The sequence below is a fragment of the Solanum tuberosum genome, unplaced genomic scaffold (genome assembly GCF_000226075.1).
Source record: "Solanum tuberosum cultivar DM 1-3 516 R44 unplaced genomic scaffold, SolTub_3.0 scf00012, whole genome shotgun sequence".
NCBI classification, from domain to species: domain Eukaryota; kingdom Viridiplantae; phylum Streptophyta; class Magnoliopsida; order Solanales; family Solanaceae; genus Solanum; species Solanum tuberosum.
In genome coordinates, this window is record NW_006238937.1 from 2,231,148 (window position 1) to 2,244,394 (window position 13,247).

General features: G+C 36.4%; 1 pseudogene; it reads right to left on the reverse strand.

The window, feature by feature from the left end:
* Positions 1–244: 244 nt before the first annotated feature.
* Positions 245–1,838, reverse strand: LOC102583245 (gibberellin 20 oxidase 1-like; annotated as a pseudogene).
* Positions 1,839–13,247: the final 11,409 nt, after the last annotated feature.

The following is a 13,247-nucleotide window of genomic DNA, read 5'->3' on the forward strand; positions in this document are numbered from 1 at the left end:
AACAATAGAAGAAAAGTTGAAGGATAAATTATGTATTGCACTACAGGACTTTATATTATTGACTAACAAAAGACATGTATTTAGAAACCAAATACAAAACTGAAATAGAAATGAACTCCTAAATACTAGGTGTCTAAATTAATAGAATTATTGCAACATGAATATATGTAGTTCTAAATCAAAGATTCAACATATATACAAAAGATTTCAAGGCCTTCAATCTTGAACATTATATGTATAGATCTTAAGCATCTACATTATTGTCTTGAATCCACATCGAGAAAGCTTGAAGAGTGTTCGTATCAGCTCTGTAATGCTTTTGAGTAAACTCAAAGAGACTAGGCCATGTGAAGTCAGGGTATAGTCGAGGGTTTTTGTAGTCCACCAATTCAGTTGGTGGACTCACCACCTTTTCTTTGGCTGGACAAATAAAGAAAGCAAGTGATTTTCTAGGAGTCTTGTTGTTAATCACTGCTCTATGCAAACAACTTTTGTATCTACCATTCGATAGGGCCTGCAAAAGGACAAATACCAAATATATTATATTCAAGTTGTAAGTCTAAGAATTCATAATGTATACCATTGCATGTCATGTGGAAAGATCTTATAATGTTTTTCAACAAAAAAATGTATTATTTGCTTAATTGATTTTCTTTATATTATATGTATGTAATACATAATACATTAGCTTATTATATAGTACTAGTTTGTAAATTTTCTTACCAGAAATGTGTCGCCTATGTTAACCACAAAAACATTAAAATTTGGATAGATGAACTACCATTTGTTGTCCACAAAAACCTGAAGTTCGCTAACATAATCTTGATAGGTAACGGTTAATGATGTTGGATCATAGTGAGGCCATGTTCCTAAGGTGAGCTCTGGTTTCTGGCATAGGGGATAATATTTGAGTCTCATTATGAATTCATTATATTCAAAAAAATCTTTAAAGTTGCTCTTCTGTACACCTAGGCTCATCCCTAAAAGTTCCATGATCCTAAGAGAAAGTGTGCTCATGAAATTGTAAAAATCTTGATAAACATTCTTGTGTAATTAAAGGGGAAAAAGGTTAATTCATTTTAAATAATCGAAAAATAGATACTCCTTCTGTTTCAATTTTTTGTCTGATTTTGATTTGACATAAAGTTTAAGAAGTTAAAGAAACTTTTGAATTCAGCAGTCTTAGAAAATATATATATATAAAATGTACAAGAATATCATTTAATTTAGTGGTCTAAAACATGTCATGCCAAAAAAGAAAAAAACATTTTTTTGAAAAATACCAAAAAGAAAAGTATGACAAAAAATTGAAAAAGATGAGAACTAAGATAGTTAATTGTCCTTAACTGAGATACTTAAAGCATTAACCCGATGTACTTTGGAAATACTCCTCAACTATGTGAGATGAGCCTTCCTTGGCAGAGTCTCTTTCCAAGGAAGCTTCGAAGAAAACCTTCCAGTAAAGCTGCTGGCATAACCACAATGTTCACCAATTTTCCTTTGAGCATTTTGCTTTTCACAGAGAGGAATGCCAAAGAACATGTCCATATACCCATGGGCATTAGAGATGAGATTAGCATCAACTTCATGCTTCACTACAAGAAAGAAACCATGAATCCTGCACGCTTCACCTACAAGCCTAGATGCTTATTGGGCGGCGGTAGGGTCACCAGAAAAGAAACCCCTTATGCTACAACACAAGGCTTCTTGTCATCCGACCATATATATTGTGCGGGAATGTTGGACTCATTTTTCATATGGGATGCATCAAAAATAAATGGTTTTTCCTCATCAAGCATAGGTGATTTTTCATTTGCGATTATACTATCAGTGGTCATTGTAAGCAAGGGTTTGGTTTTTTCTTTCTTGTGCAATATGTCAAAATGGGGAAAAAGAAGTAGAAGTAGTTCATTGCGAGGAGCCAACATGAAGGATTATATAGGGCTTAAGGATGCTTAAAATTTGGATAGAACTATGTTGTTTGAATCAAATTTTAAAAAAGGAAACACTTTGAAAGATGCGTTTGACCATAGATTTTGAAAAAATTTCTTTAAAAAGTTTTCAAATATCAAAAACGGGTCTGAATAGTTGGCTGAGAAGGCTTAATAGTGCTTAATTTTGTGGCCAGAGAGTTTTCCATATTTTGAATCAAATTTTATAAAAGAAAATAATTTTAAATTTATGTTTGACCATAGATTTCAAATCAGAGTTTGATTTTTTTTATTTTTAAAAAGCATTGAATTGTCAAAAATGGATCCAAACAGTTTGTCAAGAATGGCTTAATAATGCTTAAAAGTGGGGTATAATTTTGTTATAGAATGTACATAGACATATCTACACATAATATAGCATAATCATAGGTAGAGATACTTAAATAATTTTTCCTATTGATTTTCCTTAGATAGATTTCCTTATGTATCTACAAATAAATTTTATTCTTAAAATAATACTATAGTAAAACTCAGTAAATTAATATAGGTGAGACTAAAAAATATTATTAATTTTTAGATGTATTATTTAATAGATAAATTAATACTTATTAATTTAAAGAGTTTTGATATTCAAGAAAAGTTAATTTTTATTACATCAAAATTATTGTATCCTAATAATTTATTTATCATATTTATTGAATTTACATAAAAATAATAATTTATGATACATAAATTGCAACACCTTGCTATTCGAAGGAACTAGAAAGAACTAGAATTTGAAAGAAACCGTTTTTGGAAATAATCAAATTTGGAAAGTTTGACAAGTTGAGCTAAGTATGAGTTTTGGATCAACTTCAAACAACCATAACTACAAACACAAGATGACTTAAGTGGGGTATAAGATACTGTAGGAAATATATGTGAATTATCATTCCAACGCCTTCGAGTTTGCTCGTTTTCGAGTCTGTATTAGGGAGATATGCCCATTGGAAGTCGGGCTGTCTAGATAAGGAAAGTCAAAACCGGATTTTAGAAGGGTATTATGGTCTTTTCACTACCCAATTAATTAAATTCATTTTTGGTAATTAAGTTGGGGTCTAAACTGAATCGGTTCAATTTATGCTTCATAAAATTAAGTTAGGGTTTTGAAAGAAGAGAAAAAAAGAGGAGAAGAAGCAAAGATTCATCTCATTCTTAAAGTTAAGCTTGTGGATTTCAAGGGTTGATCCCCTAGGAGGTATGTGAGATCACATAGAGTTGGGTTCGTTCACCCATGCGCCAATCATGATTTGATTCTGTGAAATTTTGTTCTTGAAAGCATACAAATTGAGTTCTTGATCGATTTTGTTGATGTGTCTATTGAGTTCTTGATTGTTGATGTTGTTGAGAAGTTCTTGAGTTAGATTAATGAAATTTGATGTTGTTTTGAGTGAATTCTCGTATACCTTGGTTGTGTATTCGAATTCAAAGAGTTTGGGGAAGAAAATAATTGAATCTAGAGGGTTTAGAGTTGAAAAATGAGCAAACAAATTTGTCAAAAACATGGGGAAGGGGGCTGGGGAGCCACGCCACTCAGAGCGCCCAAAATAAACTTCTGTAGTTTGGGCTTTGAGGAGCTACACCACTTATAGTGCCCCAACCCAGTTTCTGAAGTTTGCCCTCTGGCGCCCGGCGCCACTCAGAGCGCCAGGGTCACCAGGTCTCGTACCCTTTCCCATTTCTCTCCGTTTGAGTTCCCTTGAATCGTACCTATGTATCCTAGTTGATTTATACACTCTAAGGTACGTCTAAACATCATGATATCATCTATAACATGATATCATGCCCCGTGAATCTATAAATCAAATTCAAGGTAGAGCTAAGAGTCAAGTAAAGAGAGTTCTTAGAATCTTTTCAAAGTCTATTTCAATCATTTTAAACTTGTTTTAAAAAGACTTAAGCATTGAGTTGAGAAAGAATAGAGCCAAGTTCATTTATTTAACAATGAAGTATGGGGACTAAGTAATCCCAAAGAGCAAATGTTTGCACATTTAAGATAAGAGAAAACACCGATTTCCAAATGAGTTTTCATGAGTAGTTTTGAGTTCCATCTCTTTTAAGGGATAAGCTTTTTGAGTAATAAATTCATATCACATAGAAAGAGTAATGTTTTTAAACATATGAGCTAAGTTTTTTTGGAGTAGTATTGAGCACCGATATGGGGACGAGTCCATAATAGCTCAAGTCCCCATAAACCATGTAGCCAATGTGGGTAGAAAGGGTGTAGAAAGGGTCATACTTTTTAGTTGATTCCTTAATGCTTCTTAGCATAAACTAGTGGATCCACTTAGTTGAGGCATTCTATATCCTGACAACTTATAGGACAGTTCTGGTAGCGTGGGTGAGATGTTGTATCATCACATAGCTCATAGTGATGGTTGCGATTAGAGAAACTCCCACATAATTATATTACTTTATTATATATTTATATTGAGTTGTTACTTACTGGTTTAAATGCTTTATATAAACTGCATCTTTAGTGTTGTTTAATTCTGCATTTGAGTTGAGTATTCAAGAGTTGAGTAAAGCTGAGGTAAGTGTTCTTTCATAATTCAGTTCAAGCTTATGTCTTGTTTAGTTTTCCCCTCGCATGCTCTTACATTCAATGTATTAATACCATTTGGCCTGCATCGCTTTAAGATGCAGATATTGGTAACCAGGATCAACATCTACTACGTCATCGATCTAGTGGAGCACTCAGAGTCAGTTGGTGAGCCTCATTGCTTTCTGGAGGATCCCATTTTACATTGTCTTTAGTATTTCAGTTGTTAGGATGACTGGGGGTCTTGTCCTGACATCCCTCATTGTTTTTGAGTCTTCAGAGACGAATAGTGATAGTTTGTTAGTCTTTCCATTCTCAATTGGTTATGTTAAGACTTGAGTTGTCATTTTGGCCAGACGAATATTTATTTCAAGGCATTCTAAGTTATTTGCTTAAGAATATTTTGAGACTGCTTATTGTGGTTTAAGTCTTCCGCTAAGAGTTAAACCAGGCCAAGGGTTCGCTTGGGGCCAGCAATAGTTCTCGATTACCAGTCCCGCCTAGGGTGTAGGCTCGCGGCTTGGCAAACTTGGTATTAGAGCACAGAGTCTAAGAGTCCTAGGATGAAGCATTGTCGGTAGAATCCTAGTATAAGCACGCTACATCTATAATTAGGAGGCTGCAACACCTCTTTCATATTCATTTCGTGTGATAAAGTTAATCTTTGTAAAGTTTCCTTCTAACTTGTGCTTGTGCGTGTCTTTCAGATCATCCCTCCACGAAGAGTTGTCTGAGGTCGTCCTGCTAGGAGGAAAGTTGAAGAGCAAGGGTGTCAAGACCCAGACCGTCGTAATTGGCACCCACACTAACACTCTGGTGGGAGAACCACTACTACAACCCAAACCAAGCAACTAATCTTAAAACTAAGACATTTAAGTATATGAAAGCAGAAATAAGCTAAAACTGAAGTTCCCATAAACTTCAACAAAAGATCTAACGACTAACAATGCGGAAGAAATAACCTAGAACCTGAAAGTCAATGTACCAGAACATCTAACTTTGCATAGTTTACGAATTCTGCTTAGTAGGGACCTAAACACAGGAATTTCTTTTCTCAGAGTCAGACCACGAACCAAGTCTAAACAAGAAGGGATACAACCCCATACAAATGAACTAACTAAAGCAAATGTCTAGGTTCGGAAATGGTGGACATAGATGAAAGAGAATTCCATGGCAGCCTGGAAGAATTGGCTCACCCTTGAATACGAAGTGACAATCACTGATCTCCTAAGTGAGGTCTGTCAGTAGCCGCTTGAAGATGCTCTGTACTCAACAAAAAATAGAGCAAGTGCAGTATCAGTACACAACCACAGTGTACTGGTAGGATCACGCGACTATCCCAGTAAGTGCAACATAAGCAAGTCAAGAAACATTATAATCACATGCATATATATCAACATATACAATATTATCAACATTTACGAACAACAAGCAACTTCACATTTTATACCAAATCATTGGTCCTCTCATGGAACCCAAACCCAAAAAGTTAGTATACCGGAACGTGGTATTTGATCCCATAATTAGTCTGGAACGTGGCAATCGATCCCATAGTTATGCCGAAACGTGCCAACCGATCTAAGTTAGTTATGCCGGAACGTGGCAACCGATCTATTCAACACACCACAATCACAATCACAAGTATATCATCAAGATCATACATGTAAGTCATGATTTCATGGAAATCATCATTCATCTATCTCAATTACAATAAGTGTGATCAACATTGCAACATTCATACATATACAAGTATCATAATGAAGCAAGAAAAAACATACATCACACATCATCATAGAATCACAACTATTACCTACCTCGAAACAAGCTTGAAACCCTAATAAATTTGATCCTTCCTATTTCCGAATTCGTTCTACTTGTTCTTGGTCTACGAACAACCAATGTAATACGGGAATCAATAACAATCACTAATTACCTGAAATACTAACAATGCTATGAACCCTAGACCAAACCCATGAACCCAATTATCCAAATTAGGGTTGTTTCCACCATAGAATCTATAAAGAAATCTTCCCCCATCAACATTCATCCATTCTATTAAATTCTACGGATCGAAAAATGGATTCGAGGAGTGAAAAGCTTACCTTTAGCCTAAAGAATGGTGAAAAACGAGTTTGAGTCGCTTGGGGGGTCGTTCCTTAGCTCAAAAAGTCGAAAAGAGCATAATGAGGTCGTTTAGGGGTTTATTTACAACTTTAATTTATGTCGGACCCGCCACAGTGGCCACAACCCCACCACAACAGCCCTGCCAAAGCGGCAAAACCTAGGCGCCAAAGCGGCATTCTTGAGACAAAAAGTTATTTCAAGAATCCCAAAATTCCCATTTCACAACACACCTCTAACCCACGACGTTTAGTAAATTCCCTTTATGCTAAGATCGATTCCAGAATTTCTACTAACCTGAATTCAAATCTATAAAGTCGTACGGATTCCTTAACAAGTTATCTAACTACTCATGTAATCAAAATCATAAATGATTCACCCGATTGTTAGCAGATTTCCCTACACCTCAATGAATCCAATTTCTTCCAAATATGAACAAGGTTGGGAAAATCCAAATACTACGAAAAAGTTTTTCGGCCCAAAATTTTCCCCTATTGGATTTTCTGTAGCAACGGGAACATGTCTTTACAAAGGATTCAGAAAACTTTATTGAGTAAATGCAGAAGGTGTTTGAGGTTATGCACGTTGCCGATGCTTAGCGAGTGGAACTAGATTTCTATCAACTGAAGAGTGTTGCTAGGACTTGGTTTGACTTGTGGAAGAAGAGTAGGGTTGAGGATGCACATGTAACATCTCGCAAATTGAAAGAACTAGAAAGAGCTAGAATTAGAAAGAGTGAATTTTGGAAATAATAAAAATCTAGAAAATTGGTTAAGTTAAGTTTGTATTTTGGTCAACTTCAAATGACCATAACTCCTAGATTAAGATGAGTTAGGTGTGTTTCCAGATATCATAGAAACGATCTTGGAATAATCTTTCCAACTCCGCCGAGTTTGCACGGTCCGAGTTTGTATGAGTGAGTTATGCCCATTGGAAGTTGTGTTGTTCAAAAATAAGGAAATGTCCAATCCGAATTTTAGAAGGGTAGTTTGGTCTTTTTCTTACCCTTTTATTTTAATTTGTTTTTGGTAATTACTTAGGGATCTAAACTGAACCTGGTCAATTTATGCGTAGGAGAAATTTAGTTAGGTTTTTAGAGAAGAGAAAAGAAGAGGAGAAAAGAGAAGAAGAAGCCAGGAAATCGTCAAGTTCTTGAAGCGAAAATTGTGGATTTCGTCAAGGGGTGATCCCTATGAGGTACGTGAGTTCACACAACATTAGGTTCGTTCACCCACGTGCCAAACATATTTTATTCAGTGTAATTTTGTCCTAAAAAGATTGAGAATTTGATGTTCTTGAGTTATATTCTTGAATCGCTTTCGTTCTTAAATTTGGGATGAGATTGAGGAGTTCTTGAGAGTTTAAGATTGATTATTCGAGTTGCTTTGAATTAGATTCTTATGTATATGTTGTGGGTACCTGAATCTGGAGAGAATTGGAGAAAAAGAATCGAATTTAGGCGATTTGGGGTAAGAAAATGAAGAAGGAACAAGTCGGCAGAATCTGGGTTCTACGTCCGTGTCGCGAACCTGTTCCTTAGAACTAACAATTTGTTCTTCACATTGCGGAGTGGTCACGCACTGTTCTGCCTCAAAAGTTATTTTCGCGACAAAAATTGAAATACATATCCGCGTCGCGGACAAGCTTTCAGACAGTGAATTCTTGATATTTTCTCATGTTTAGCTATCTAAAATCATTCCTAAACATCATGAGATCTTTCCTATCACAAAACTCAATCTTTGAATCCATAATTCAATTCAAGGAAACTTAAGAGTCAAGTCAAGAGAACTGAAGAGTCAAGTCAAGAGAAGTTAAGAGCCAAGTTAAGAGAAGTTCATAGAGTCTTCCGAAGGTCTTTTACAAATGGTTTAACTTTGTTTTAAGACTTGAGTTTTGAGTTCAGTAGAAAGTAAAGTTGAAGTTCAATTCTTCAAAAGTATATGGGGACTATGTATTGTCAAAGAGTTTAATTTTTTTTCACATTTAAACAAGTAAGGAAACTTTGATTTCCAAAAGAGCCTTTGAGCTAGTTTCTAGTTAAAGAGTAAATGTTTTCACAGTTGAGAAAGAAAGGAAACTTTGATTTGCAAAAGAGCCTTTGAGCTAGTTTTCAGAAAAGAGTAAATGCTTTCACAATTAAGCAAGAAGGGAAACAGAGATTCCCAAGATAGCCTTTGAGCTAAGTTTTGAGCAGTTATCTTACACCAGAGAAAGAAGTTATCTTTTTGAAACATAAAGAGCTAGTATATTTTGGGAGTAGTATTGAGCACCGATATGCGGGATAGTTCAGAGAACTCCGAGCCTCCATAAACCATGTAGCCATCATGGGTAGAAAATGGTCATACTTTTTAGATGATTCAATTAGTGCTTTTTAGCATAGACTAGTGGATCCACTCAGTAGTTCAGGTTCTATACCCCCGGCAAGGTATAGGAAGGCCCTAGAAGTGTGAGGCAAAATGATGTATCATCACGACAACTCTTAAGTGATGGTTGTCAGTTAGAGAAACTTCCACAACAGTACTTTGTATTTTTATATACATCAGAAATATTTGTATTTTCATATACAAACAGAGTTCATATTATATCTTTGCATACATACAAAGTTATTATTGTATTTCGAAATACACAGAGTTCAAACCATGCTTTAAAGCTTTTCTTTATACTTTATTTATATACACTACTTTATATTGAAATCAGTTCAGTTAAGTTGAGTTGATCCAGGTAAGTTCTTCCGATCCTTTCATGCTTATATCTTGTTTTAGAATTCCCCTCGCATACTCGTACATTCAATGTACTGATGCCATTTGACTTATGATGCAGAAACAGGTAACCAGGATCAGCATCCAACACATCGTTAATCCAGTTGAGCACTCAAAGTCAGTTGGTGAGCCTCCTTGCCTTCTGGAGGATCCCTTTGGTTATGTTTTATTTTAGTGCTTGCTTATTTCAGTTGTTAGGATGATCGGAGGTCTTGTCCAGACATCCCTCAGAGCTTCGAGGCTTCATAGATAGAGTTAGTTGATCTTAGTTCATGAGTCTTTACTTTCCTTTTTAGTTAAGTTGAGCCTTGAGTTGCCACTTTGGCAGTGAATGTTATTTATTACATTCTTAGTTATTTATTGAGTAGTTCAGTGTGCTATTTTAAAAGTATTTACCTTGAGTAAAATCTTCCGTTGAGTAAGAAAGCCAGGCCAGGGTTCGCTTGGGGCCAGCAATAATTCTTGAGTGCCAGTCCCACCCAAGGTTTAGGATCAGAGCGTGACAACACCGGTTTTGAGTTTGACTGTGGTTGAGAAAGCTTTCTTGGGGCATTTCTTTCTCCGTGAGCTAAGAGAAGCCAATGTATGGGAATTCCTTACCCTTAAGCAAGAACTTATGAGTGTTCATGAGTACAGTTTGAAGTTCACCCAACTTTCCCAATATGCTCTAAAGATGGTTGTTGATATGAGGAGCAGGATGATTATGTTTGTTGCTGGGTTGTCTCGTTTGTCATGAGGGCAAGGCAGTGATGCTTATAGGGGACATGGACATAGCGAGACTTATGGTTTATGTGCACCAGGTTGAGGAAGAGAATCTGAGGGATATAGTAGAATTTTAAAACAAGAAACTAAGACATGGAATGAGTCTGGGCAGCAAAGGAGTAATGTGAACCGGTCTTCCTTTCAACATAAGAAAAAGGGAACTGCTCCATGATCTGCTAGTGCATCTGCACCAAGGAACAAAGGTGAGTATAATGGTTAGAATTTGTAGAATTTCAAAGCTAGACCTGCTGAGTTTCAGGGAAGTGTGGCACAAGGAGGTAATTGGGCTCCTACATGTGCTATGTGTTGTAGGAACCACCCAGGCGAGTGTTGTGACGTCACTACTGGTTGTTTCAAATCTGGTCAAGATGGTCACTTCATGAAACATAGAACCCAATTTTCTTCAGTTGCTCCACCACACAGGGCTGCACCTAGAAGAACTACTTCAGGGACTGGCAGAAGAGCGAACTACCTATATGCTATCACTAGTCGTTAAGAGCAAGAGATTTCTCCAGATGTTGTCACTGGTATGATCAAAGTCTTTACTTTTGATACTTATGCTTTGCTAGATCCAGGGGCAAATCTATCTTTTCTGACTCCATATGTTGCGATGAATTTTGATGTTCTTCATGAGAAACTTCTTGAGCCCTTCAGTGTTTATACACCTGTTGGTGAGTCAATTCTAGCTGAGAGAGTCTAGCGTGATTATGTTATTTCCGTCAATCACAAGAGCACCATGGGTGATTTAGTTGAGTTAGACATGGTAGATTTTGATGTTATTCTGGGTATGGGCTAGCTTCATGCCTGTTATGCCTTCATTGTTTGTAGAACTCGAGTTGTTAAGTTCCAAATTCATAATGAGCCAGTTATAGAGTGGAGTAGTAGTTCAGTAGTACCGAAGGGTCGTTTCATTTCATACCTTAAGGCTAGAAAGTTAGTTTCCAAGGGGTGTGTCTATCACTTAGTCAGAGTTAATGATTATAGTGTTGAGAAACCTCCTATTTATCAGTTCTAGTTGTGAGTGAATTTCCAGAGGTCTTTCTAGACGATCTTCCTTGAGTACCTCCTAAGAGAGAAATAGATTTTGGTATAGATCTTCTTTCCAATACTCATCCTATATCTATTTCACCATATAGGATGGCACCAGCAGAGTTAAAGGAGCTAAAAGAGCAGTTGAAAGATCTCCTAGAGAAAGGCTTTATTCGACCAAGTGTCTCACCTTGAGGAGCTCTGGTCTTATTTGTGAGGAATACGGATGGTTCTATTAGATTATGTATAGTTTACCGTCAGTTGAACAAGGTTACTATCAAGAATAAGTATCCTCTTCCGAGAAGTAAATATCTCATCGATCAACATCAAGGTTCCACTTGTTTCTCCAAGATAGACCTCAGATCTGGCTACCACCAGTTAATAGTAAGGGAATGTGATATTCCAAAGATAGCTTTCAGAACCCATTATGGTCATTATGAGTTTCTGGTCATGTCGTTTGGTTTAACCAATACACCAGCAATATTCATGGACCTTATGAATAGAATATTCAAGCCTTATTTATATATATTTGTTATCGTGTTCATTGATGACATTCTAATCTATTCAAGGAATGATGAAGATCATGCTAGCCATCTCAGAATAGTTCTCCAAACTCTAAAGGATATAGAGTAATATACTAAGTTCTCTAAATGTGAGTTTTCTCTTTAGTCTCTAGCATTCTAAGGTCACATTGTTTATGATGATGTAAATAGAGTTGATACCCAGAAACTAAAGGGAGTGCAGAATTGGCGAATACCCACATCTCCAACTGATATTAGGAGTTTCTTGGGGTTGGCTGGATATTATAGAAGGTTCGTAGAGGGGTTCTTATCTATTTCCTCCCCTTTGACCAAGTTGACTAAGAAAAAAGTGAAGTTTCAATGGTCTGAAGCTTGTGATAAAAACGTTCAGGAATTGAAAACTAGGTTGAGTACTGCCCCAGTATTGACCTTACTAGAGAGTACGCAAGGGTTTGATTTATATTGTGATGCACCCAGAGTTTGTTTGGGTTGTGTGTAATGCAGAATGGTAAAGTTATAGCTTATGCCTCCAAAGAACTGAATGTTCACGAGAAGAATTATCCAACCCATGATCTAGAGTTGGCTGTCGTAGTATTTTCTTTAAAATTTGGCATCATTATCTTTATAGTGTTCATGTTGATCTGTTCACTGAGCACAAAAGTCTTCAGACAGATGAGGTTATTAGAGTTACTCAAGGATTATGACATGAGTATTCTATACTACCCATATAAGACTAATGCTGTTGTTGATGCCTTGAGCAGGTTGGTTATGTGTAGTACCGCCCATGTTGAGGAAGAAAGAGAGAGTTAGCGAAAGATGTGCACCGGCTTACGGGGTTAGGAGTTCGACTAATGGATTCCACAGAAAGAGGAGTGGTGGTGATGAATGGGGCTGAATCATCATTAGTGTCTGAAGTTAAAAAGAAACAAGACCAACATCCTATTTTTCTTGAATTGAAGGCAAATGTTCATAAGCAAAATGTGATGACTTTTGAACAAAGGGAAGATGGGGTATTGAGGTATCAAGGTAGGTTGTGTGTACCAAGGGTTCATAAACTCCAAGAGAGGATTATGGAGGAAGCTCATATCTCCAGATATTCCATTCATCCGAGTTCCACAAATATGTATCGTGATTTGAGAGAAGTATATTGCTGGAATAGTATGAATAAGGATATTGCTTAGTTCATTGCTAAATGCCCGAATTGTCAACAAGTTAAAGTAAAGCATCAAAGGCGTAGTGGTATGACTCAGAATATAGATATTCCATTGTGGAAGTGGGAGATAATCAATATGGACTTTATTACTGGTTTGTCGCGGTCTCGCAGGCAACATGATTCCATTTGGGTGATTGTTGATCGAATGACAAAATCAACCCACTTTTTGCTAGTAAACTCTACCCATTTAGCAGAGGATTATACCAGGTTATATATTCAACAGGTAGTAAGACTTCATGATGTTCAAGTTTCCATTATTTCAGATAGAGGTGCACAATGTACTGCATAATTTTTGAAGTCAATCCAGAAAGGTTTGGGTTCAAAGGTGAA